The 27,652-nt window shown below is 36.6% G+C and overlaps 1 protein-coding gene across 8 annotated transcripts in view; it reads left to right on the top strand.

Annotated features, from left to right (window-relative positions):
- Positions 1-27,652, top strand: part of LINGO2 (leucine rich repeat and Ig domain containing 2) — a 1,372,285-nt gene that overhangs the window by 979,075 nt on the left and 365,558 nt on the right. Inside the window, exon 1 of one of the 8 annotated variants that reach the window (XM_037797549.1) lies at positions 1,812-1,832. The exons of the other annotated variants lie outside the window; for them this stretch is intronic. The gene's annotated coding sequence lies outside the window, so the exon portion shown is untranslated. Of the gene's footprint in view, positions 1-1,811; positions 1,833-27,652 lie in introns of those variants that run through there. 8 annotated transcript variants of the gene reach the window in all.

Raw genomic sequence — 27,652 nt, 5'->3', positions numbered from 1 at the left:
ATATTCCATTAAATTTCCTGTGGCTCTTGATATTGACAAATGTCTGAAACATCCATCAGTGAGGGCTGCCTCCTCCATCGGTGAGGGCTTGAGGCTCAGGCTTCAGAAGCAGAGAAGGAAACCTGCAGCACAAGGGGAATCCTATAATCATATCTTCAAATCTGAAATATAAATCAACATTAGATGAATTGTTAATAATATTGCTAATGTTACTTTGTTCCAATATTGCAGTTCCCTTTCTTTTATGAAACAGAGAGCTGACAAAATTATATAATAATGTCATTTGTAAGCAATAGTTTCATTTCCTTTGCTCTTTTCAAATGGATATAATGTTAGATATAATGCACTGAGAGTATGTCTGCTCATGTACACTTTTAAAATAATTTAGAGAGAGAATCATTTTAGAATATCTCACATAGTATTTGTGTGGATTTAAAGAAATATGTTTGCATAAACCAAAGGATATGGCAAGGCCCTGGCATGATTACATTTTGAAAATTCATTAACAATATCCTTAGAGAACATCATAGCCATAATATGCACACTTGAGAATTGGCTAATTTTCAATTCAGTTTAATTTCCTGAATAGTAATGTACATTTTTCATTTGATATACTTTGAAAACTAAGACTGGTATAGCATTGGATTAGAAGAAAAGAAAAGTTTCCTGTTTTATCAGCTCCATCAAATTACAATTGTGGTTTGACTTTGCCATTTTGCCATGTGGTTGTCCTCAAAGTCTTTGTATTTTACATTTGAATGTACTTTAGTTCCCATCCAGGTTAACGTTATACAAAAACTGTCCTTTAAAAGTCTCTGTACAATTCTTGTAGAATTGCTGATTAACCTAAGATTGCCCTTACAATGGAAGATCTCTTTCTTTTAAAGAAGCTCTGTAACAACTGTAGTTATTTTCTATTGAATCAAGGGTTCTTCCTGTTTAATCACCTGTGTTCCAAAATGTAACTATTTGCCTTCAATTGTTGAAACACAAAGAGATGGGCATGATGTTTGTCTAGCTTAATCATTCTTCCTTTTATATGAGTCATGACTTGTTAGAAAACTCATATTGTAATGTTTCCGGTAGATGTGCTTCCACTTTCCACTTACTGATTTTTGAAGAGACCAGCTGGATTCTGATCAGTAAAACTGAACAAATTAAAGATGCACATCTCTAAATCACAACATTTTCATTTTCCTGTTAAAATAGTTGGCTTTAAACTTCCGGGAGTGAGGATATCTACCTCATCCCCATTTTCTTCTTCCGATTGCATTTAATCTTCTTCTAATTGCATTCAAACATCAAATCCCAGAAATGGAACACAGTTCAAGAAGTCCTTGAGTCTTTCCTGCTCCCCTCACCCCCACCATCCCACCCCACCTCCATTCACTTCCCTTTGATTTATTATTTTTAATTTTTTTTGTTTTAAATTTATTTATTTTTAATTGTGGTAAAATATACATAACATAAAAATAATTTTTACCATTTTAAGTGGACAATTCTTTGACATTAAGTACATTGACAATAACCAAACTATCTTCTTCATTCTAAACCAGGCAGACTTTTACAAAGACTCAGCTTTGTCTTGAGTTCTGCTGTTAGTAAACCTTTTCCTCCTCCTCTTTTCTTACAGTACTTAGTTTTTATCCCATTTCAACAGGGCCAACTTCATGCATGGATAGTACCACAGTAGGATGATTTGAAAAGTGTCGTTTTTAGAAATTCCCACCTTGTGCACTTCATATCAAAACATTGTCATTTCTATTCATGAGTGAATTGGTATATTTCTGTTTTCACCTACAGAGTACTTCAGGATGTGAGTCCCAGGCCAGGTAAGGTTTGATGGGGAAGCGCAGCATAGAGCCTTGCACTAGAAACCAGGAGAGCATGTGTTCCAACCCAGCTTAGCCCCAAGACCAACGAACATGCCAGGCATGCAGTTAGGCATGAGTTTAATAGGACTTACACGATACAGTTGTTCACAGTGGCGACTGGCCAGTTGAGATGAAAGTTAGCATTCTGCAAAAGCAGAGGGTGTCAGGGAGTGGTTTATAAGGGTTAGGACAAGGAAGGTGTGAGAACAGAGTTTCTGTAGGGTCTTCAGACACAAAGTTGTGGAGATTTGTTATCAACAGTGATCAGAGTTAGGGAGTTTCAATGTTTTGTTTACAATACATGTTTTCATCCCCTGGGGAGGTCTGATGACTTGTAAGTTCTGTCCCTTTCAAGTGTATGGCTACCTGAAATCACTATGGAGGGGAGGGCCCAGGCCTTGGGTTCACACAGCCTGGTTGACTGTATTTCTAGCCTTGCCACCTACTGGCCTGGTCACTATAGGCTGGTCACTTAAGGCCCATTCATGAAACAAAGCTGTTCTTTGTGTATTTGAAAATGCTTTGAAAATTGCAAACCTCAATTTAGACATAAAGGATTTTTACTGTAGGAGAGGAAAGGATGGGCTTAAGAAGCCTATAGAGCCCCAATGGGCTGAACTGAGACTAAAGGCTGGAAGGCACACAAGGTCAGCAAATTTCAGGGCAGGGCCAGACTAGGATGAGACCAGCGAGGCACCTAGGACGCAGAATTTAAAGAGGCACTTACCTTCATCAGCCCTGTTTTGGGAAAATGTAAAGAAAAGGCTTTGTCTTGTTATGTTTTATTTTTAACCCAACTCTTCCCAAATTGGTGTTTCTGTAGAACCCTGTTCCAGGAGGTATTAACAAGTGTATTTCAAAAATAGTGTTATGATCAAAATATTATTGGAATGTATATTAAGCCCTCTCTCAGATATTTAAATTCACATTAGCATATTACAAGCTCTGAAAGGACCTACCATAATAAAATCTGTTAATTTTACTTAACCAAACAGGTTCCATTTTGTTTCTCAACTTCTTAAACCTTTTCATAAAACTATAAATCTTTGCACTCTAATAAGCTGACCTAAAAACTAAAGAAAGAAAATGTTGTTAGATTATGGTGCACTCATTTTTAAGATTTATTTCATTAGTCTTTGTGGAAGACCTTCAAAGTTTCAATATTCTTATAAATTGTGTTTATATGTTTCTAAAAAACCATCAGATATGAGTGTTCCTAAAATTTTAAGAAACATTTTATCAATGGTAAAACTCACATTATTAATATGATCATTAAGTGTTGGGATTATTTACATTATTTATAATATTATGCCAATTATATTTTGGAGTGATCTAGTCAAACAAGAGTTATGTAAAAGTTGCTTACTTTCTTCAGCACTCTGTTCTTTTATCACGTCTTTTAAGGTGTGAGAGTAAGAGAAGAGTCAACCATGGAGTCCCAAGCATAAAAAGAGAAGCAGTGAATTCGGGGTATAACTTAAATATGCCTGCCCACCACATCGAGGGTAGTGAACAAGGCAAAGTAATCAGCAATTCATAATGGCAGATCCTATTTTATGTTAATCATATGTTTCAGACCCATTATTTATTCATCCATTTATTCATTCATTTATTTTATCTTAATATTTAATGAGCATCCACAACATACAAAGCATAGCCCTAGGGATATGGGGATGGAAAAATATATTATCGTCTAGTAGAAGAGCTAAATACATAAATTCATGATAATAATACAGTGTGGTAAATGCTTTAATGGAGATATACACCGGGTATTATAGAAGCACAAAGGAAAGGTATTTAATTCAGGTGGCGTTATGGAGGTCTTTCTGGAAAAGGTCATGCCTCTGTGAAGTCTTGAAGGACAAGCTAGAATTAGACAGACAAAAGAATGTAAGAGAGGTAGTGGTGGTGGCGATGGTAAGTGGGGGGTGAGGTGAGGGAGGGGAAAGGAAGCGATTCCAAGCAGAGAGAACAGCAAGTACAATGACAGTGGAGACTGTGTGTATGCTTGAGTGTCCTGACTTGATCCCAAGCTCTGATGCAAACCTGTCTGAACATATAGGGAATTTGCAGTGGACAACAGCCAAAACTTAAATAGATGTCAGAAATAATGACTGGGCTGAAGAGATAGCATTTCATGTGTACCTACATCAGTCCCATGTAATCAGGTCTGAGCCCTATGGAGAGGAAGAAATGGTAATGAACTGCGTTCAAGAGGATGTTTGTGAGATATTGGAGAATAAGAAGCTTTGCTTTGTGCCTTGGGGGAGAATTCTGACAAGATGGGCAAAGGGCCATCCTTCCCACTTCTTGTCAGCACCAAGATGACCTGAGCATGAGTGAAACTCTAAGGAAATCTTTTGGCAACTGGGGGCTGTGTTTCAGATTTGGGAGCCCTTTATGTGACTTAGTGACTAGAATAAAGAAATATGGGAAAATATTCATGAGCACAATTGAAACACCAAAGAAAAATATGGACAGTGATATAAAGGGTGAGGCCTAGCATTCTATGTATGAGGGTGAGAGCCAGAGAAGGTTGAGTCAATGCCATTAATCAATTTCATTATTATTACTAACTGGTGCAAATTAGGCTAACTAGGCTAACAAAGTAAGGGATTTTTCTTAGATGTTCGGTTTGTCAAACGGCAAAAAAAATCTTTCATTTTGGTCATCTGCTCAATGTACTTTTAGCCTCGCTAATAAAGAGGCATTTGAGAGAATCCTACAATTTATTTGAGTTCAGATGGATTACATGTGGTGCTTTTATGTACATTACATTACCCCCTTAATGAAGGAAGTTAAAGCAATCTGGCATATGATTTTTCCTAATGTCATCTCAGTGCCTAGTCCCTTAAGCTTCCTAACGATTTGTTTTAATACTGTTCCCAATACTGAAATTAAGATTAACATTTTAAATGCATTCATCCCCCCCCCACCCCATTTCTAAAGATGACTTTTTGTTCCTTGTATGATTTCTCTAGAGGTACCTCCTGCCTTCCATGGTCTCAAAATAATAGCCAACACTTCAGTGATAAGAAGTACGTATTCCTCAGAGATTCTTAAGACATGTGTTGGTCATGAAAGTATCCCATGTATTTCCTTCGCTACTTATTTGGTATTGCTCTTCTTATTTCACAGCCAATTCTCAATCTATATGTTGAAACACTGAACTTTTCTGAAATGATTTGCACAGATAATACTGATGGTCTTTTCCTTTCTTGATACTCCATGGTTCATACTCATTCGCTACTTATCTAAAGGCAGGTAACACCTTCCATCAAACATTCCTCAGATTACTTACATGAAAACTATTGTCATCATCTCAGATAGTGTTTGTTGGTGATTTCCCTCAATCCCCTATTTGATTTTCCTCTTTCCTTCTCCATTGTGATTCTTCTTGGTTTCCATTTGTTGTTGTTCTGGTAAGACCTTTTAGATATGCAACTTCACAGAATCAGAAAGCTTGAAAGAAGTGCCTGTGTCCCTGGATGCTGAGGATGTATGTTGTATATTCCCTTAACTCTTTCTATTTACAAGTAATTTCCTTCATTGTCATTGGGCTTTGTAAGAACAGCCAGCAGTATATTTTATCAGATGAAACTAAAATTAACCATTGTTTTATTGCGAGTCAATGCCCATGTCTGACAGATACCATTGTAGACTATCCAGAAGGATGACATAATCAAGTGTGCTTGTTACTTCTATTTGTTAAAAACAAACAAAAAAGAATTCTGGGAGAAAATTTGCCAGTTTGATTATAAAAGCAGCTATAACCTATAATAATTAAACTCTGTAGCAAAGAATCCTGTACTCTCAGGGCCTTTACAGTAGGAAAAGTGTTTTTTGGACTCAGCTTGGAAATCAACAAAAAAGAGAGGTTTTCATGTTAATTTACAAAGTGATCTTGAGAAAACATTGCTACCCAGGCTAGTGCCTTGACTGGGGCTTGCAGAACTGCATTGCATGGTGGTCCTGAGTGTCTTTTTTCCTGCCTAGCTAAAACTCATTCAGCTGTTGGTGAGAATGGGGACAAGGAGCTAATGTACGTAAAGGGTTAAATGAAGGATCTAGCCTTCCCTTATTGACTTTCTCAGCAATGGCATCTACAAGACCAGAACTGAACCTTGCAGCCAACATACCCCAGTTATCTATCATGTTGCATATTGTGCCAATTCTCTTGGGAATATGATCCCCAAGGGATATTGAACCTTCCTAACATTTGTGGATCACAGAGGCCATGAGTCAGGATTAGAAAAACACTAATAATGTACTTTATTCAATCATTTCTTATAAAAAATATTTATTATGTGCTGGAGCACTATGCTGGGTTTTGGGGATAAAACAGTGAACAATTCAAGCACAGTCCCTTGGTTCCTGAAACATATAGTCTAACAGAGGAGCCAGACAATAAGCAGGTGAACAATCAATAAAGTAATTACTAATAGTGGTAAAAGCTATAAAAGCTATATAATAAACAAACAGGATGCAATGATGTAGAATACCAAGTTTTTATGGATCGGAATATCAGAGAAAGTAGGATTTCAGTGGCCACACAAACAAAGTGAAAAATAGGGTGAGAATGAAAGAGCAAAATTTAAAGACTGAGGAAATACTGGACATTGGTGTGCGCTAGAAATGAACACTTAATCTGCAGTATTATAGATATAGTTTATGTGTCTGTATGAGAAAAAGAGAGAGGGAGAGAGAGAGACAGACAGAAAGACAGAGAGAGAGAGAGAGAGGCAGAGACTTATGAAAATCAGTTTGCCACTCCATAGTCACACCCAGTGCTAAGGATGATACCAGACTTCTTCACTACTAGAAAGCCAGTACTGAAACCAAGGGCAGATCCAGGTTTTGTGGGATTCAAAGCTTATAAAACTTGGAGATCTCTCATTAAAAAGAGGAATAAAAAATTTGCTAAGTTAAAACTAGGAATGGGTCTTGGTAAGGGTTCATGCAGACAATGTGCTCTGAAGCCCATACTTCCTTAGCTTCATGTTTGATCTCCTTCTGACTCTCCCCATTAGCCTCTCTGGTCCAAAATCTTGGTTTTAGATAAATATTTTCCCCATAATATCACAAAAATTATATTGGTTACATAAATGCTAGTTGCTTTCTATAGTCTTCAATACAAAGGAAAATCTGTAGAAAAACATTTGTATTGTTCAGTTTTCCAGCTTGCTTCATAATCTGTCTGCTTTCATCACCTGTTGTATTTTAAGAGTAGCTTTTTGCTCATTTGTTTGTTTTTAATAATGCCATATATTACTTCTATCACCTTCTTTACAAATTATGTATCTGACTATTCTTTCTCACTCTCTTATTCTGATACATGGTGCTAGTAGCTTTTTGGTTTTTAAAACTCATAATAGTGATTAAATGTGACTGGTTATTGCCCTGTGTCCATCATCCTGCCATTGTTCCCTGAAAGCATTTTTTTTTTTTTTGATGTTCTGTTTTTCAGTTATTTTCAGTCTGTTTCAGGACTACCTTGAGTCTTTTGTGCTTGCTTCTTGCACTTTTGTAGAGGAGTCAATATAGTTATGTCAAAAGACATGGAATTTGCCCATAATATATAAGAACTCTAGGTGATTCTGGATAAAATTAAGTGCACCAATTTTAAATCATGAATTCTTTGAAGATGTTTTGGGAATTCCACAAATTTTCATTTAATAAAGCATTTAAAAATGTATTTTAGAGGGTATGATAATAGGGTATTTTATGAGTAGTGTTATAAATCAAATTTTAACACATTGGAGACCATCAGTACATAAGCACATGCTTCCAGCTTAACTCCCTTCTGGACACAATTAGAATAGTATTTTTCTTGCCCTAACTCCAATCAAGGAGTGTCTGCAATTTCAAGAAGTTTGTTTTTAAAAGCTCACCATTTGCCACTGTTTATGTGTAAACCGGATGTTCTAGTTTGCTAATGCTGCCAGAATGCAAAATGCCAGAAATGAACTTGCTTTTATAAAGGGGGTTTATTTGGTTACACAGTTACAGTCTTAAGGCCATAAAGTGTCCACCAACAAAGAGTACCTCATTGGAGAAAGGCCATTGGCGTCTGGAAAGCCTCTGTTAGCTGGGAAGGCACATGGCTGGTGTCTGCTTGCTCCCAGGTTGCATTTCAAAATGGCACTCTCCAAAATGTCTGCAGCAGCTTCCAATGGCATCTTCAAAATGTCTGTCTCAGCTACCGCTAACTGTGAGCGCCTGTCTGAGCTTTTATAGAGCTCCAGTGAACCAATCAAGGCCCACGTTGAATGGGCGGGGCCATGCCTCCATGGAAATTATCCAATCAGAGCTATCACCCACAGTTGGGCAGGTCACATCTCCATGGACACAACCAAATCCAAAGTTTCCAACTTAATCAACACTAATATGTCTGCCCCTACAAGAATGCATCAAAGAATATGGCTTTTTCTGAGGGACATAATATATACAAACTGGCACACTGGGACTTTCTCAACATATGCAACCAAAGTAAACAGAAAATAAAATATGTATTTGTCAGGACAGTTATATTACTTTCATTGGTTGATTTCATAATAGGTAAATAACATACTTTGAACACTGAAATGAATGTTTACAAAAGTGCTTAAAATAGTTTGGGTTGTACCTGTGATTTCATTTAAAGAGAAAAAGAAAAGATTCTGCTGCTAATATATTGAAAAACCGTCTTTCCATACAGCCTCTGTAATGTTATAAATCCTGAGACGCTTAGTTGCCATGAGGTACAGTGACCTAACCCAAATGACACAGATGATATTAGAGAATCAGTATATGATAGTGTTTATGAGCTTGGCCATGGATTCAGACACATTTCACTTTGAATTTCGCCATACATAAATTTTGATATGCAAATTTATCAACATTTATTAAATTCAGTGTCTTCTATAAAATGGAAATAATAATACCTGTCACATAGTTTATTTTGAAAATTAATTTATTTATCCAATAAACATATGGAGTGTTTGCTGTGTCTAGGAGCTATCCAGTATGCAAAGAGGTTTCCTACTCTTGTGGAATTTTACATTTCAGTTGGGGGAGACAGACAACAAACAAATATATTTTTTGAAACTGTGAATTAAAATAGTGCAATATGGTAGAAAACCACTTGTTAACAATTTTAGTTTGGGTATTAAGGGACTATTTCTCTGAGGAGGGCATTTGAGCTGATCTATGAATGACAAGAAGGATTGATCCATTGAAAGAAAGGAGGGAGGAGTAATGCCATCAACATGGTGGCATAAACAGCTGAAAAACCTCTCTCCAGAGATTCAGTGAGAAAAAGGACAATTCTCACTTGTTCAGACCTCTAAAGGATGAATTGAAAAAAAGAGAAAAATATCAGGTAGGAAACCTCCATCCTGGACTGGCTGGTCCTCTACCCTTCCCCTCACTCAGTCCTACGCAGCTTGGGAAGTGCACAGAAGCAGCAGCTGGGATCCCTCCCACCTCCTGCCAGGGATACAGATTATAAAATCTTTCACAGCAGTGAGACAGAGCCCCACCTATATCCAGACACAGAGACCCATGCCCACAGGTATCCACAGCAGGACTTAAGCCATGGAGGAGGGTGAAATACAAAAGGGCAGCAAGGGAGAATTTCCAAAATGGAGGAATATGAAGGGAACTGCAAAATCTTCCTTAAGAGCTGCAAGTAGCCAGGGAGAAACTACCCAGACCAACTGTTTGGGGACTCAGGGGACAGAAAAGGACATTTCAAGGCCCAGGTCAGTGAGGGATGAAGATTCTGAGACAACATGGAGCGAGACTCTGTTTCCAGCCCTGGGTCCTGGTGCCCATCTCCCATCCTTGAGGGAAACAACAGAGAGCCACATTTGGGATGGCTGCAGACAGGGGCAGCTGGGGGAATCCTCTGCAAAAGTAAAGAAGGAAACACAGCCACACATTGAGCCAGATTTTGCCAGCAAAGTGAGTGTACAGGAACCCCATAGTTTCAGTCCCACCCAGTCAGACACTGACTGGGCTCGGTAAACTGCTTCTGAGGGTGATTAAGTCACTGAACAGTGCCATCTGCTGGAAAGGCCAGAAAATGTAGGGGAAACTGGAGGGCTTTTCAGAGCCTCTCCAGACACTATCCCAGGCCCTTTGGAGCTGGTCGACACTCCCTGCATGTGAACCCAGCCTTGTTTTGGCTAAGAAATATGGATGACCCAACAGTCAAAGGATGACCCTAAAGCAGATCCAGGTCTTGCTGGCCAGTGAAAAGCAGAACACTCCTGGGCTGGCTATTGGCTGGAGAAGTTGAACCTTTCAGTCCCCCAGCCCAAGGTCTTTCCACACAAGAGCCTAGGAATCACCAGATACATTGTGCCCACAGGTGAGGTCTCAGCCAAATTGCACACTGCACATCCCTACCCCCAGAGTCGGTGGCTTCCATGCTCATGGAGACCTGCAGCCTTGACTGGATTGTTGCCTGATTGGGTCCCAGCCCAGTGGGCTGCCACAGTCAAGGAGAGGCAGGTTTGTGGGGAAGAGGTAGCCTAAAGCACCATCTGATGGGAAGACAGGGAAAGTGCAGTCCAGCAAACTATTTTTCTACCCAGCCTCTAATGGACTTCCACAAAGGGTTACACCTCCCGTCTGCCTCCTGGTTTGGCTGGGAATTACTGACAAGCCAAGTGCCAAAGGAGACATTCTGTTCAAACCCAAACAACTACAGATCTTAGATGAGCAAGGGAAATCAACTTTCAAAGTAACATTATCAAGAAAATGAAAGGCCAAGAAACAAGCAGAAAATAACAAATCACATGAAGAAACAAGAAGATATGGCCAAGCCAAATGACCAAATTAAAAGCTAGAGAGGCACAGAATTTGGAACAACTAATGAAAGATGTTCATACAAATATACTAAATGACTTCAATGAATTGCATAAAGAGATAAAGGATATCAAGAAGACACTAGTAGAGCATAAAGAAGAATTTGAAAGAATTAATAGAAAATAGCAGATCTTATGGAAATGAAAGGTACCATGGAGCAAATTAAAAATATACTAGAGACACACAGCAGCAGATTTGAAGAGGCAGAAGAAAGAATAAATGAACTTGAGGACAAAGCAACTGAATTCAAGTGCAAAAAAAGAACAAATGGTGAAAAAGACGAAAAAATTTGAATTGGATCTCAGGGAAATGAATGGAAATATGAAGTATGCAAATATAAGAATCATTGGTGTCCCAGAAGAATAAAAGAGCTAGGAAGATATTATTTGAGGAGATAATTGGGGGAAACTTCCCAACCCTTATAAAAGACATAAATATGCAAATTAAAGAAGCCTAACAAACTCCAAATAGAATAAATCCAAATAGACCCACTCCAAGACACATACTAATCAGACTGCAAATGCTGAAGAGAAGGAGAGAGTCCTAAAAGCAGCAAGAGAAATGCAATTCACCACATACAGGGAATCCTCATAAGACTAAGTGCTCACTATTCATCAGGCACCATGGAGTTGAGAAGGCAGTGGTATGAAATATTTAAGATTCTGAAAGAAAAAATGCCAGCCAAGAATTTTTTATCCAGCAAAGCTGTCCTTCAAAAGTGAGGGAGAGTTTAAAAATGTCACAGGTAAACAAATGCTAAGAGAATTTGTTAATAAGTGACCTGCCCTACAGGAAATACTAAATTGAGTTCTGTGAGAAAAAAAAAAAAAAAAGACAGAAGAGAGGGATCTGGAGGAGGGCACAGAATTGAATAGTATCTGTGAGAGTAAGTTAAAAGATAAAAAGAGAGAGAGAGAGAGAAATAGATCTGACAAATAAAAACCAAAGGATAAGATGGTTAGTTGAAGAACTGCCTTTACAGTAATAACTTTGAATGTTAACAGATTGAACTCCTGAATTCAAAGGTGCAGATTGGCAGAATGTATTAAAGAATATGATCCATCTATATGCTGTTTACAAGAAACTCATCTTAGACCCAAAGATACAAATAGGTTGAAAGTTAAAGGATGGAAAAAGATATTCTATGAAAGTAGTAACTAAAAGAAAGCTGGGGTAGCTATACTAATATCAGACTAAATAGACTTTAAATGTAAAAATTTCATAAAAGACAAGGAAGGACACTATATATTAATAAAAGGGGCAATTCACTAAGAAGAAATAACAATCATAATTGTTTATGCACCCAATTAACGAGCTCCAAAGTACGTGAAGCAAACACTGGCAAAACTGAAGGGAGCAAAAGACATTTCTACAATAATAGTAGGAGACTTCAACACACCAGTTTCTTCTACAGATAGGCAAACCAGACAGAGGATCAATAAGGAAATATAGAACATAAGCAATATGATAAATGAATTAGATGTAGCAGACATATATAGATTGTTTCACCCTCAAACATCAGGATATACATTCTTCTCAAGTGCTCATGGAACAATCTCCAAGATAGATCATATGCTGGGGCACAAAACAGGTCTTATTAATTTAAAAAAAAGTGAAATTATTCAAAGCAGTTTCTCTGCTTATAATGGAATGAAGCTCGAAATCAAAAACAACTGAAGAACTGGAAATTTTACAACTACATGGAGGTTACACAACACATTCTTAAACAATCAGTGGGTCAAAGAAGAAATTGCATGAGAAATAAGTAAATATCTGAAGACTAATGAAAACAAGAATATATGTCAAAACTATGGCATGCATCAAAGACAGTACTAAGAGGGAAATTTATAGCTCTAAACACCTACGTTAAAGAAGAAAGATCTAAAACCAAAGAGCTACTGAAAAACTGAAGAAACTAGAGAAAGACCAGAAAACTATTCCTAAAGCAAGCAGAAAAAAAGAAATAACAAAGAGTAAAGTGGAAGTTAATTAATTGGAGGACAAAAATTAAAAAATAAAAACAATAGAGAGGATCAATAAAACAAAAAGTTTATTCTTGGAAAAGATAAACGAGATTGACAAACCCTTAGCTAGACTGACAGTCAAAAAGAGAGAAGATGCAAATAAATAATATCAGAAATGAGAGGGGGGTCATTACCATGGACCCCAAAGGAATTTAAAAAATCTTAAAAGGATTCTATGAACAACTGCGTGCCACAAACTAGGCAACTTAGATGAAATGAAAAGCTTTCTAGAAACATATGAACAACCTATACTTTACTCAAGAAATAGACGATCTCAACAAACCAATCACAAGTAAAAGATTCCATCAGTCATCAAAAACCTCCCTACAAAGAGAAGCCCAGGTCCAGATGGTGTCACAGGGGAATTTACTAAACATTCCAAGAAGAACTAACACCATCCTGCTCAAACTTGAAGAACAGGTAAAGAAAAAGGAATACTACCTAACTCATTCTGTGAAGCTAACAACACTGTAATACCAAAACCTTATAAAGATACTACAAGAAAGGAAGACTATAGACCAATCTCTCAAATGAATATGGACGCAAAAATTTTCAACAAAATACTTGCAAGTTGAATCCAATGGCATATTAAAAGAGTTATACACCACGAACAAGTGGAGTTTATTCCAGGCATGCAACGGTAAAAAAAAAAAAAAAAAAAAATCACTGAAAATCATTCAATGTAGTACAACACATTAACTAATTGAAAGGGAAAAAAATCACATGATTGTCTTGATTGATGAGGAAAAGCATTCGATAAAATTCAGCATCCTTTCTTGGTAAAAACACTTCAAAAGTTGGGCATCGAAGGAAACTTCCTTAATATGATAAAAAACATGTATGAGAACCACACAGTCTGAATCATGCTCAGTGGTGAAAGACTGTAAGTCTTCCCCCTAAGATCTGGAATGAGACAAGGATGCTCACTGTCACCACTGTTATTCAACATTGTGCTAGAATTTCTTGCTAAAGCAATTAGGCAAGAAAAAGAAATAGGAGGCACCCAAATCAGAAAGGAAGAAGTAAAACTCTCATTATTTGCAGATGACATGATCCTGTATTTGGAAAATCCAGAGAAATATATTACAAAGCTGCTTGAGCTAATAAACAAATTCAGCAAAGTGGCAGGATACATGATTAACATACAAAAATCAGTAGTATTTCTATACATTAGTAATGACCTAACTTAGGAGGCAATTAACAAAAAATTTCATCCACAGTAGCAACAAAATTATCAAGTATCTAGGAATAAACTTAACCAAGGATATATTTGTACACAGAAAACTACAAAACATTGCTAAAAGATTCAAAAGACTTAATTAGATTGAAAGACATTCCGTGTTCATGGATAGGAAGGCTAAATGTCATTAAGATGTAAATTGTACCCAAATTCATCTACAGATTAAATCAAAATTCCAACAACCTACTTTGCAGACTTGTAAAAATTAGTTATCAAATTTATTTGGAAGGGAAAATGGTCTCAAATAGCCAAAAGCATCCTAAAAAGGTAGTACAAAGTGGGAAGACTTATATTTGCTGACTTTAAAGCTTATTATTATAAGGTCACAGTGGTCAAAACAGCATTGTATTGACACAAAGATAGACATATTGATCAATGGAATTGAATTGAGAGTTCAGAAATAGACCCTCAGATCTATTGTCAATTGATTTTGGACAAGACCCCCAAATCCACTGAACTGAGACAGAATAGTCTTTTTCAATAAATGGAGGTGGGAGAACTGGATAACTATATCCAAAGAAATGAAAGAAGATCCCTACCTCACACCCTTTACAAAAATTAACTCAAAATGGATAAAAGACTTAAATATAAGAGAAAGTACCGTAGCATTCCTGGAAGAAAATATAGGGCAACATCTTCAAGACCTAGTGACAGGAGGTAGCTTCTTAAACCTTACACCTGAAGCACAAGCAACAAAAGAAAAAATAGATAAATGGGAACTCCTCAAAACTGAACATTTCTTTATTTCAAAGGACTATGTCAAAAAGGTGATGAGGCAGCTAAATCAATGGGAGAGAATATTTGGTAACCATATATCTGATAAGGGTTTGATATCCAGTATGTATAAGGAAATCATACAATTCATCAATAAAAGGACAAGCAACCCAATTATAAAAGGTCAAAGATATGAATAGACATTTTTCCAAAGAGGAAATAGAAATGGGTAAAAAGGACATGAAAAGATGTTCATCTTCGTTAGCTGTTACGGATATGCAAATCAAAACCACAATGAGATATCATTTCACATCTGTAAGAATGGCTGTTATTAAACAAACAGGAAACTACAAATGTTGGAGAGGTTGTGGAGAAATAGGACCATTTGTCCACTGCTGGTGGGAATATAAAATGGTACACCACTGTGCAAGATAATTTGGCAGTTCCTCAGAAAAATAAATATTGAGTTGCCCTATGACCTGGCAATTTTGCTACTCAGTATATATGCAGAATATCTGAAAGCAGAAACATGAACAGACATTTGCACACCAGTGTTCATAGCAGCATTGTTCACAAGTGCCAAAATATGGAAACAATCCAAGAGTCCGTCAAAAGATAAGTGGATAAGCAAAATGAGGTATATACGTGCAATGGAATATTATGCAGCAATGAGAAGGAATGAGGTCCTGAAGCATGTGAAAACATGGATGAACCCTGAGGGCATAATGCTGGGTTAAATAAGCCAGGCACAAAAGGACAGATATTGTAAGATTTCACAAATATGAACTAACCAGAACATATAAACTCAGAGTCTTAAAATATAGAATATAGGGTACATAGAGATAGATAGAAGCTAGAGAAGGGAGAGCGATTACCTAATATGTACAGAATTGTTAATGAAGTTGAAATTAAACGTTTGAGAATGGACAGCGGTGATGGTAGCTTGCTGTTGGGATTATAAGTAATAGTGCCATATGGTAGTTGAATTTGATTGAAACTGGTTGTTTAAAGTCACGTGTGTCACCGATTAACACAACAAATATAAGTAAGTTCTTGCATGAACTACTAAAATTAAAAAAATAATGACAGAGGAGTATATGGGAGAAAACATAGCTATTGCAAACTATGGACTATAGTAAATAATAATATTTTAACATTCTTTCATCAACAGTAACAAATTTACTACACTAATAAGGGTCAACAATAATGGGATAAGGGATATAGGCAGATTTGGGTTTTAATTTTTTTTCTCATTTCTTGTCTGGAGTAATGAAAATGTTCTAAAACTAATCATGGGGATGAATGCACAACCATGTGATGTTACTGTTAGCCAGTATTTGTATGCTTAGGGTGGTTTGTATGGTATGTGAATATATCTCAATAAAATTAAAATAAATAAATAAATAAATAAATAAATAAATAAATAAATAAAGGAGGGAAGAACATTCTAGGCAATGAAGAGTTAGTGCAGAGGCCCAAGACTAAGATGAGCCTGGCATGTCTAAAAGAGAGAAAGAAGCTCAGTATGTCTCGAGTTTAGTGTGTGAAAAGAAGAATATTATAAGAAAAAAAATTAGAAAGGAGGCTTGGTAAGCCAGAGTAAGTAATTTGGATTGTGTTTTAAGTACAATAGAAAGGTATTGAGCTGATGTTATTTAATTTTATTTAAAAAATAAATTTCATTGGTGGATGTGTGAAGGATTTTGCATCAGATTTAAATGGTTTTGCTTTGTTTTACCATCTAATATCCCATTCCCCATCCTAACATCAACCGGAATTCCTTTTGGAAATTATCTCTTCTTTGGTGCGTCTTGTTGGGTGGGATGTAATCAGGGGTCTAACCTTCTCCCAACCCAGGACATACCATAATACAAGTTGTGCATATGCTTCCAATGTACAATTTGAAAATGTAGCAGACTGACAATGAAATTTTTTTAAAAAAAAAGGTTTTTTGTCCATTCACCTTGAATTAATACTTCCAGTTGTTTCTACTCCCTGGCCCTATGGTGTTACCATAGCTTTTCCCGCTTCACAGTCTGGTTTGTCTGGCCTTCCTGTTGAATTGATAAGCTCCCAATTCATTTCCTATACATTTTCTTTGGTCAGTGACATTTTCAATGGCTTACAACCAATGAGGCTTAACTGTTATAGTAAATAAATTCCCTGGCACATAATTGACCCCCAGTAACTATCATGAGTAGTAGTAGAGCTGAACTAGAACTCAGGCTTCCTAATTTTTAACCTTTAGCCAACTGGCTTCTCTGTGTCTTTTAGGAATGTTCTGCCTGGACTTCAGCATTTTATTTTCTCTGCTTTTAACATGTTAGTCCTTCTAAGTTGAATTGCATCTATTGCTTATTGTGACAACATTTGCCAAATGATTAACTTCTGAAGCAGGTCTCAGGCTTCTTGATTCCTAAATTTCAATAGGTAATTTGAGCATTTTCTCAGTATAGATAAACCACAGATGAAATAGTTTGTGTTCAACTCTTTGGTAAGCATTTCTTTAATCAAAGTGATATTTTAGTTTGAGTGGGAGAAGGGTGTGAATGAATGCAAATGTGTAAATTTTTGATTATTAAAAATGTTTTTAAGTTACAAAAAATTAAAGCAACCTAAACTCATTCATCTTAAGAAATGTGATTAAATGAGTTACCCATTTTATACCATGGATTGGCAGCTGCAAGACAACATGCATCCCATTATTGATGCTGCCTATCAAGCCATAAAATAATTCTGTATTATTAGAATTTGTTTGTTACTTGAAGCTAGGTAAAAATGCTCCTGGAGTTTCAGTGTCCCATTATGATGAAACAGGGCTTTTTAACAGGAACGAAGCAGAAGGGGGAACAGATGTGTGAAGGACTTGGCAGGTAAACAAATCCCTACTCTCAGTCTGGACTGAGAGTCCTCTGTTGAATTTCATCTTTGAGAAGAGATCTTTTGAAGAGAATAAAGCTGCCATTCACAGAGACAGTAATCTGGCTTTCTCATTAAACTATGCAAAATAGCATTGCTCCTGCCTTTTCCCTTTCTGTCCTCTGTACCCAAAGTTACCTTCCCTAGGACACACAGGTAAAGCCAACACATCAAGTTATCTGCTTATTTGACCAACTCATATGTAAATCTAATGTCGTGTGCCTCTGTTCCTCCAGGGTCTAAGAGCAGTAGACACATCTGGACAAGTAAAAGCAACTGCTAAAATGGTCTCCAATTATGTGTGCTGATTCCAGCACCATTCACACTCACAATGCATGTGGTCGCACAGGTGCGGCATTAATGCTTAAAGCTAGGGATTGAGGGAAACAATTATGGTTTCCCTTAGGTTTGTAGGAATCTTCAGTTGAGTGATAGAATAGAGGCCTGAAGCTGGAAGACCTGAATTCTACTTCCAGTCCTTGTACTTATAAGATATGCGACCTCAAGCAAATTACTTAATCTCACTGGTTTCTTCTTCTTTAAAATGATGGGAATAGGCTATGTGACCAAGAATGATGACTTTATGTTTCCAATCCAAAATTGGAACAGCTGGCATATGAAGGGATTTTTACTGGATGCAGGAAGTGCATTTTGCTTACTGACATATCTGGAGCTATGGGACAGAATGTTTAAAATCAGGAAAGTCTCAGAAAATTATGGACATATTCTCACCATATTAATAAGGTCCCATTCTAGTCCTAAAATTCTATGATCCCAAGAGTCAAGGTGGACTCAGTAAACCACATTCCTGTTCTTTATTTTTCTCTTTTCTTGTTTGTATTTTGAATCAGGTTTATTGTGATATTATTTGCATCGATTAAAATTCATTCTTTTTAGGAATTCAGTTCTATTACTCTTAATAAATGCATACAGTAGTAAAACAACCACCATGATCAAGATATAAAACATTTCCATCATCTCAAAGAGTCGTCTTGTGGTCCTTTGTAGTCAGTCCCCTCCTCCCACCCTGAGTCCCTGGAAACCACTGTACTGTTTTCTGTCCCTATAGTTTTTCCTTTTCATATATATATAAATTTGTCATGCTAAGTGAAAAGACTATATACTATATGATTCCACTATGTATAGTATATAGCCTTTTCACTCAGCATAACAAATTTGAGATTCATTCATGTTGCATGTGTCAGTAGTTTATTTATATTATTGTTGAGTAATATTAGGATAGACAGAAAAATAATTCCCCAAAGAGCTCCACACCCTAGTCCCTGTAACCTGTGTTATTAAGGTTACAATCTTTGTGATGGATTGATTATCCTCAATTACCTGGGTGGGCCCAATGCAATCACATAAAAACCTTTCCTGCCTATAGTTAAAGAGAGATGATACAGAAGATGGAGGAGAGATGAAGCATGAGAGGAAATCAACCCACCGTTGCTGGCTTTGGGGATGTAAGTGAAGGAGAGTGGATGGTCACACCTACTGCTTTTGAAAGCTATATGGAAGCCATAATTTTCTCATTACACATTGTGTTATGTTGAATTTGCGTTCATCTATATCTCTTGAATCTTGCTTTAAATGTCTCTTCCCCCTCTGTTTTTAAGCAACTAATATTTTCTAATGATTTCTAATAAACGTAATAAATAAGTTGTTACTGATTATAAGGAGTTGTAAACTGTTAATTTAGAGGAGCAGGCTTTTGAGTCAGTCCTAGATTATAAGGCTGCTTTTGCCATTTACTGACTATGCAAATTGGGCAAGTGGCTGAATTTCTCTAAGCTTAAGTTTTTAATTTGTAAAATATGGGAAATAATAAGGTTTTTTTATGAGGATTAAATGAAATAATGGTTTCTCAAGAATTGGCTTGATACTGTGCCTAGCCTAGAGAAAACATACAAGAAATAGTGGTTTTACTGTTACTATAATTTGTAATAACATAAATATTTCCAAATATAGTTTTTTATGACTTCATATTTTCAAACATCAGAATCTCTTTTGTGGGAAACACTATTTATTGAATACCCACACAACAAATAATGCTAGGCAGAATCCCTATGAATAGAACAGTCAATCTCTCTGCCCTTTGGAGCTTGTTGTGTAAACAAACTCTTTTGTTTGTAGTTGTGAACAAGTCTGAGCTTTTAGCTTCAGCCAAACTAGTGTCAAATTCTAATGCTGATAGTTATAAACTCTATGACCTTCAGTATCCCATTTACCCTCTTTGAACCTGGGCATAAGTAATCTCCAACTCCGAAGGTTATTGTGAGACTTCTATCAAGATAAACATTTAGCGTATGCTTCAACAACATCAATTTCTATATTGAAAACAAATGTGGAGACTAAACAATAATATGATACATGCTCATGAATAAATAATGTAAATAGAAATATGTTAAATAGAAAAATGTGTATTATTTTATATTCATGATTGGAGCTGTACATAACTTTTTCAAGTGCTAATTTTACAATGGAGTTTTCTGACTCAATTTATTACTTCTGTATAGAAATAATGAAATTAAAGGAATTCTTTCCTTTGCATCTCTTAGGTGTTTGTGAGAGTAGAAGTGCCTTGGATCTTTGTTATTCTAATTGTGAAGCGAATTAGTCCAGTGGTAGTCTGGTATTAACTTAGTGAACCTTGAAAGGACGTGGGAATCCTGGTGGGATGAAGGGCCAGGTATTCTGTTTCAACTCAGTTGTCTCTTGTATGGTTAGAGCATATGTGTGTTACTTGCTGATGGACTTTTGATGTGACTCACTGCACAGATGTCTGAGAGAATGGCCATTCAAGCTACATCTTGATCTCCTGTTGTTTTGATATGCTAAGTTTCAACAAAGGCTTGAGCTGAGTTTGACTGGAATGCATTACTGAGGTTCTAAAAGTCGGCCCATAATCTATGTTGCAGACAAAATGCGACTTAAAGTAGCAGACTGGGAGCCTTTGAAAGTTAGTAACTATTAACACAGCTAGCTGTTTTTTATACTGTGTATGAATTAATACAATATTTCATCTCTACCATCAACCTGCTTTTATATGAACAAGGATAGCAGAAAGGGAAGGTGGCAAATAGAAATAATGCCTGTTGAAAATATATTTTTTTAAAAATTCTGTTTTACAGAATAATGAAATGACAGTTCAATCCATTAAAATTTCAAACTCCTTATATTTGAGTTTCAAATTGTGTTCCATAGAGCTTTCATGGCTTTCCACAACCTTATTTCATGTAAAATGTTCTACTTTTAGGTATTTTACATATTTTACTTCTGAGGAAGGTCTGAAAGTTTTGGCTAATAAAGTGGTACGATTTTTATTTAGGTCTTCTTAGAATTAATGTTTGACACAGTTTAGAGAGAAATCCTCATCATCAAATAAAAGTTTGCTCTCAGCCTCCAAACAGATAAATAAGGTAAGGTCAATCTTGAATTTTGCTTATTTCAAGATATAATATATGTTAGAACTCATACTGATAAAATGTGTCTCATGCTGAATGTGTTTTTGTAACTCTTGTCTCAAGAATATTTGAGTTGAAGAAGATTGTGGGAAGACAGTAGAATAGGGAAGTTCACGAATCATTCCCACCACCAGAACAACTGTTAAACAGGCAGGAACTGCCTGAATCAAGTATTTCCAAACTCTGGAGTCCAGTAGAACACTACAGCATCCAGGGAAGAGTAGGAGGAAGAGGCTGGTAAATTATGATAAATAACCAGTAAATTTCTCTCTCCAGGTGGGGATCACTGTCACCTAGCCCCAGCTGTCATAGCAGGCAGCAGTTGGGTCTGGCCCATGGTGTACTTTTCTGGTGCCAAGAAGGGACATGAAAATCCACTTCCCCAAGATCTGGGGTAGTCATGGGCTGATTGCTGATCACGGCTTTTGTTGAGCTACCTCAGATCACTGAGAGCCCAGCTCTGAGGGTGACCATTGTTCCAACCTGCCCTGGACATGGTGGCAGAGGAGGCTTAAAGACAGAATGCCTATGCAGAGCTGCAGAGGACAGCTGAAGGGCTGCAATGACTGGACAGGTCAAGAAAGTGCATCTTTGGGAGTCATGGAGGAAGATCCTGGTATCTTTCCTGACCCCTCTCCAGGGCAGTCTGGAACCAGCCATTGCTCTCTTTGTGGGCCCCTGGTCTTGTTCTGGCTAGAAAAGACTGACTTGAGAAACTACTCACTAGCATGCTCAGGTAAAACAGATGGAGAGAATGAAAGCAGTGTAAGAATTAATTGAGGTGGATGGCTAGTGGCAAAAGGCTTTAAGTCAACTGAGAGAGGGAGATCTGTCTCCTGGGATGTAGAGGAGGTTTTAAATTACAGTAGCAGAGGAACTCCTAAGGTCACTAGCAAGCACAATCCCAGGACAAGATATAGGTGCAGAAAAGAGAGGGAGGACCCTACATTTTGCATCTGCCTTGGGTGGACCTTCCTGATAGGAGGGCTCCTGTTCAAGAAAATCTCTTGTCATATCAACAGCAGGTTACACACTCAGGAAACAAACTTCTCAGGGAATAAGTCCCAGAGTTAACATTTTAAAATATTAAAATGTTCAGTGTACAACAAAAGATTATAAGACAAAGAAACAGGAAATGATGGCCAATCCAAAAGAAGAAGATAAAATTCCAGAAAAAGTCAGCAAAGATGAGACTGTGGACATCTGGATAAAGACTTTTTGAAAAAAGATTGTCAATATGCTCAAGGAGATGAAGAAAAATACAGAGAAAGAACTAAAAGATATGAGGAAAACAATCAATAAACAATAAGAGTATCTCAATAGACAGAGAAATTTTTAAAAGGAAGCAAATGGAAATATTGGAGTTGAAGACCATGATAACTGAAATGAAAAATTTCCAGCAGGGTTTCAACAACAGATTGGAGCTGGCAGAAGAAAGAATCAGTGAACTCAAAGACAAGATAGTCTAAATGAGTCAGGCTGAGGAGCAGAAAGTCAAAATAATGATAAAAATAAAAATAGCCTAAGAGACTTCTGGGACACAATCATTATGGGGGCCCCAGAAGGAGAAGAAAGGGAAGAAGGAATTTCCATAGAAATAATGACAATTTCCCATATTTTGCGAAAGACATGAGTATGCACATCCAAGAATCCGAGAGAGCACAGAGCAGGATAAATGTGAAAAATAGTACATACCATCACATACTGATCAAATAGTTAAATGCAAAGGACAGGAGAGAGTTCTGACAGCTACAAGAGAAAAATGACATTATATACAAGGAAGTCCCAGTTAGATTGAGTTCCAATTTCTCATCAGAAACCATGAAGCCAAGAAGGCAGTGGGACGAAAAGAAAACAATTGCCAACCAAGAAACATAACATAAAAATTAAAGAACGTTTAGTATCAAAGTACTTTATCATGAAAGTAAAATGACAGCCTAAATAATGGGAGAAAAAAAACTGGAAGCCTCATATCTAACAAGGGTTGAATATCCAGAAATTTTAAAGAAATCTTTCAACTGAACAACAAAAAGACAAACAACCCGATTAAAAATGGGCAAAAGGCTCATATAGACATTTTTCCTAAGAGGGAATACAAATGGCCAAAAAGCACATGAAAGTATATTAAACATTAGCCATTAGAGAAATGCAAATCAAAACCAAAATGAGATGCTATTTCACACCCACTAGAATGGCTACTATTTAAAAAAATTACACATGTTGGAGAGTTTGTGGAAAATTAGGAATACTCTTTCATTGCTAGTGGATATGTAAAATGGTGCAGCTGCAATGGAAGGTAGTTTGGCAGTTCCTCAGAAAGTTAAGCATGGAGTTAACATATGACCCAGCAATTCCACTTTCCAAAGAATTGAAATCAGGAACTTGAATAGCTATTTGCACACCGATGTTCATAGCAGCATTATTCAAAATTGCCAAAAGATAGAAGCAAACCAAGTGTCCATCAACCAATAAACAAAATATGGTATATACACAGTTATTATGCATCCCTAAGAAGGAATTACATTCTGAATTTCTGATATATGTTGCAACATGGATGAACATGGAAGGCATAACATTAAGTGAAATGAACCAGGCATATATGGACAAATGCTGCATGTTCTCACTGATATGAAATAATTAGAATAAACAAAACCATAGAGTCAGAATTAGGTTATAGGTTAGCAAGGGATGAGTTGGGGATAGAGAAATAGGGGGTTAAGGCTTAAAATCTAAATACGTTCTATTAGGGATGCTGGAGAAGTTTTGGTACTGGATGGTGGAGACTGTAACACAATATTGTGAATGTAATTAACAACACTGCATTATATATCTAAGTACAATTATGAGGGGAAATTTTAGAATGTATATATGGTACTAGAATAAAAAATTTAAAAAAAAAATCCATGGAACTGCACAACACAGTGAACCCTAAGTTAAACCATTGACTGTAGTTAATAGTATAATTATTTAAAAGTGCTTTCATCTATTGTAACAAATGTATTAACACTAATGCAAGGTTTTAATAATAGGGTGTATATGGGAATCCTGTATTTTTAATGCAGTTTTTTGAGATATACTTACCGCTCAATCCACACAAATTATACAACCAATGGCTCACAGTATCATCATAGTTTTTCCTTCATCACCACAGTCAATCCCAGAACATCTTCACCATTCTAAAATGAAGAAAAAAATAAAAAACACACCCAAACCATCCCATATCCCTTATCTCCCCCCCATTATTTATATATATTTTTGTCATTATTTTATTACTCATCTGCCCATACACTAGTTAAAGGGAGTGTCAGCCACCATGTTTTTACTACCACATGGTCACACAATAAAAATGATATAGTTATACAGTTATCATCAAGAGTCAAGTCTACGGGATTACCATTCAACAGACTGAGGTATGTTCTTCTATCTATTCTAATACACTTGAAACTAAAAAGGAATATCTGTATAATGCGTAAGAGTAACCTCCAGATTGACCTCTCAACTCTATTTGAGATTCTCAGCCACTGAAACTTTATTTTGTTTCATTTCTTTTCCCCTTTTCGGTCAAGATGGCATTCTCAATCCTGTGTTGCCAGGGCCAGGCTCATCCCTGGGATTCCTGTCCCTCGTTGCCGGGGAGATTTATGCTCCTGGGAGTCACAGTCACATCCCACGTTGAGGGGACGGGCAGTGAGTTAATTTCCAGAGTTGGCTTAGAGAGAGAAACCACATCTGAGCAACAAAGCGATGTTCTGGGTCCGACTCTTGGGCATAGTTATAAGTAGGTTTAGCTTTTCCTTTACAGGAAGAAGTTTCATAAAGGCAAACCATAAGATCGAGGGCTTGACTTACTATATTGGGGAAATTCTGAATTTTATGCTTGATTGTTCTGTAAATCCATAACTTCTCTGATTAAAAAAAAATTGAGTGTGAGAAAGAAGGGCCATAAACCATATTTGCTTAAAATCACAGTGTCCTTATGTGGGGAGTTGTACTATTTTTAATAAACTTTTTCATTTGAAAATTTTAAAAAATAGTTAAGTTGAATCTTCAAAGTTAAAAATTTCACTTTGTCCTGTATAACATATATATATTTTATAATTTGGAATACATAAATTTAATGCATAAGGATATACTTCTTGGAGCTTTATTTTTATGAAAAAGAAAGTTAGCGTCTTCAACGTAAGATCATCGTGAGGACTGTATGTGTCATGTATGTGAAATAGCCTGACTAGTATTGGGCCTGCCACATAGTATGTATTCCTTAATGCTAAAGAGTTTTGTCTATTAATGGAAGCAAAATGAGTGGGGGCTTCTGTATTTTCTGGATACTTAACAGAAATGGTATGTAGGAGTCCCCATGCTAACTAATACTTATTCAAGTGTTAGTTGAAATGTTTATCTGGAAGGCTTTATGTGACACCTCAATCTAAATTATATATCATATACTACACTCTTAAATACTTAGTTTGTGTGTATTTGTTTAACATCTCCTTGATCTCTTCTGTTTGGGTTATTAATGTGCTCAGCACATAAAGTAGTATCTGGCATATAGTAGATTCTCTGTATATATTGGTGTTATAAATCCTACTGGTCCTTTGAGGTCAAGTTTAAATACTGCTTCCTCCCTGGTGACTTGCTTGAGATCCCAATATATCCCCCAAAAATTTCTTTTTTGCATTGTCTTTGCAATTGTACCTGTATGATAGAAGTTTTCAATTTCTCAAATTATGTTTGTATTTCTCTAGATTCCACTTCTTTGCCTCTCTTGCCTGCCTTGCAATACTTTGAACTCTTTAAAGACAAGGTTAATCAATGTCATACTAATGTTGAATTTCCACAAATTCTAGCACAGAGCTTGCGTAGAATACTTAATCAATTTTTGCCCAAATACATACTTCCTTATCTACCCTGCCTATCCATACATTTTTATTGTGTCTGTTTTAGTTTGCTCAGCTGCTCAAAGCAGAGACCATGAAATGAGTTGGCTTTAACAATGGGAATTTATTGCTTACAGTTTTGAGGCTCAGAAAAAATGTCCATATCAAGGCATCATCAAGGCGATGTTTTCTTCCTGAAGACGGGCTGCTGGTGATCCTTGACTCTGTCACATAGCAAGGCACATGGCAGTGTCTGCTAGTTTCTCCCATTTCTTCTGGGTTTTGTTGTTCAGCTTCTGGATTCCCTGGCTTCTCTCTCTCTCTGAATTTCATGCTCTTATAAAGATTCCAGTAAGAAGATTAAGAGCTATCCTGGGCCATGCCTTAACAGAAGTAACCTCATCGAAAGGTACTACTTACAATTGGTTTACACCCACAGGAATGGACTAACTTTAAGTACAAGATTTTGTGAGGTGCATACCATTGCAAACCACCACAGGTACCCTTATCAAAACTTAAAAGTTTTTGCGCTATTCTCAAAGTGTGTGTAGGCATTTGTGTGTGCTTGTGTGTGTGTGTGTATACACACACACATATATCTAACTCTAGTAACTTTTATTGAGTGCTTATTATATGCCATGTACTGTACTAAATGCTTCATATATATTTGCTCATTTAAAGTCTATGACAGTCCTACAAAGTGAGAAGTATTATTATCATCTGTATTTACAGATGATTGAGGCAACACAAGGTTTAGACACTCAGCCAATAGTCACAGTATTATAGGTCAGTGCTAAGTGGTAAAGCAACTCTATACTTTAAACTCAAGACAGTTTGTCCCTGGAGCCTGTGCCCTTAACCCATAAGCTACCCTGCATCATTGCAAGCTATACACCTTTATTATACTCTATATAGAGAATTGCATAATTTTAAACTAGTATCAAAATTTTTGCTTTAGTAAATATACATAACAGAGAAATCAGGAAAAGATGAAATAAAAAATATAAATTAATTCTGGCATTTTCTTGGTGAATGCCAGTGGGCAGTCTTCTGCATCTTGGGAAGTACACACTCCACTTGGAGAACACTGATGAGATGATCTAAACCAGTAAAGAGTCAAAACCAGTGACGAGAGAGACTTGTTAATTGTCTCTCATTAAAATAATCATCCTAACTTCTTTTTATGGAAACCTAAGTAATTTCAATATAATTTTAAGTGATAAAATTAGTTTATATTTCTTCAGAGTAAAAGAACTGACCAGCTGGGAAACTTCCAGCAATAAAGAGGATGACACAGGAACAAGTTTAGGATGTAAATGCCAGTGTTATGAAAAGTCACACTAGGCCAGACCAATAGTTTGTCTCTTTGTTGACCTATCTCCGAATGTGTTACCAGCTGATGGTTTGGGGATTGTTAGATTATCATAAAGTAATCTCTTCTGGCAATATTTTTCCATATTTTAATCTTTGTCATTATCTTCTACTATTTCATAAATTCAGGTTTTTAATGTGATGCAGTTTGCATAGCCAAAGAGGAATGGACTGGAGAACTTGATTTTAGGACAGTCATAATGAAAAGCCCAGTTCAGACAAACTGCTCTGGGGAAACCATTTTATCTCTTTGGGCATCAGAATCTTTATCTGTCAGATAAACTCAGTGTCTTAAACACAAAAGGCACTCAAT

Source organism: Choloepus didactylus, chromosome 10 (assembly GCF_015220235.1).
Source record: "Choloepus didactylus isolate mChoDid1 chromosome 10, mChoDid1.pri, whole genome shotgun sequence".
NCBI classification, from domain to species: domain Eukaryota; kingdom Metazoa; phylum Chordata; class Mammalia; order Pilosa; family Megalonychidae; genus Choloepus; species Choloepus didactylus.
The sequence above is the reverse complement of the archived record's forward strand: the minus strand, read 5'-3'. Positions and strand labels throughout refer to the sequence as shown.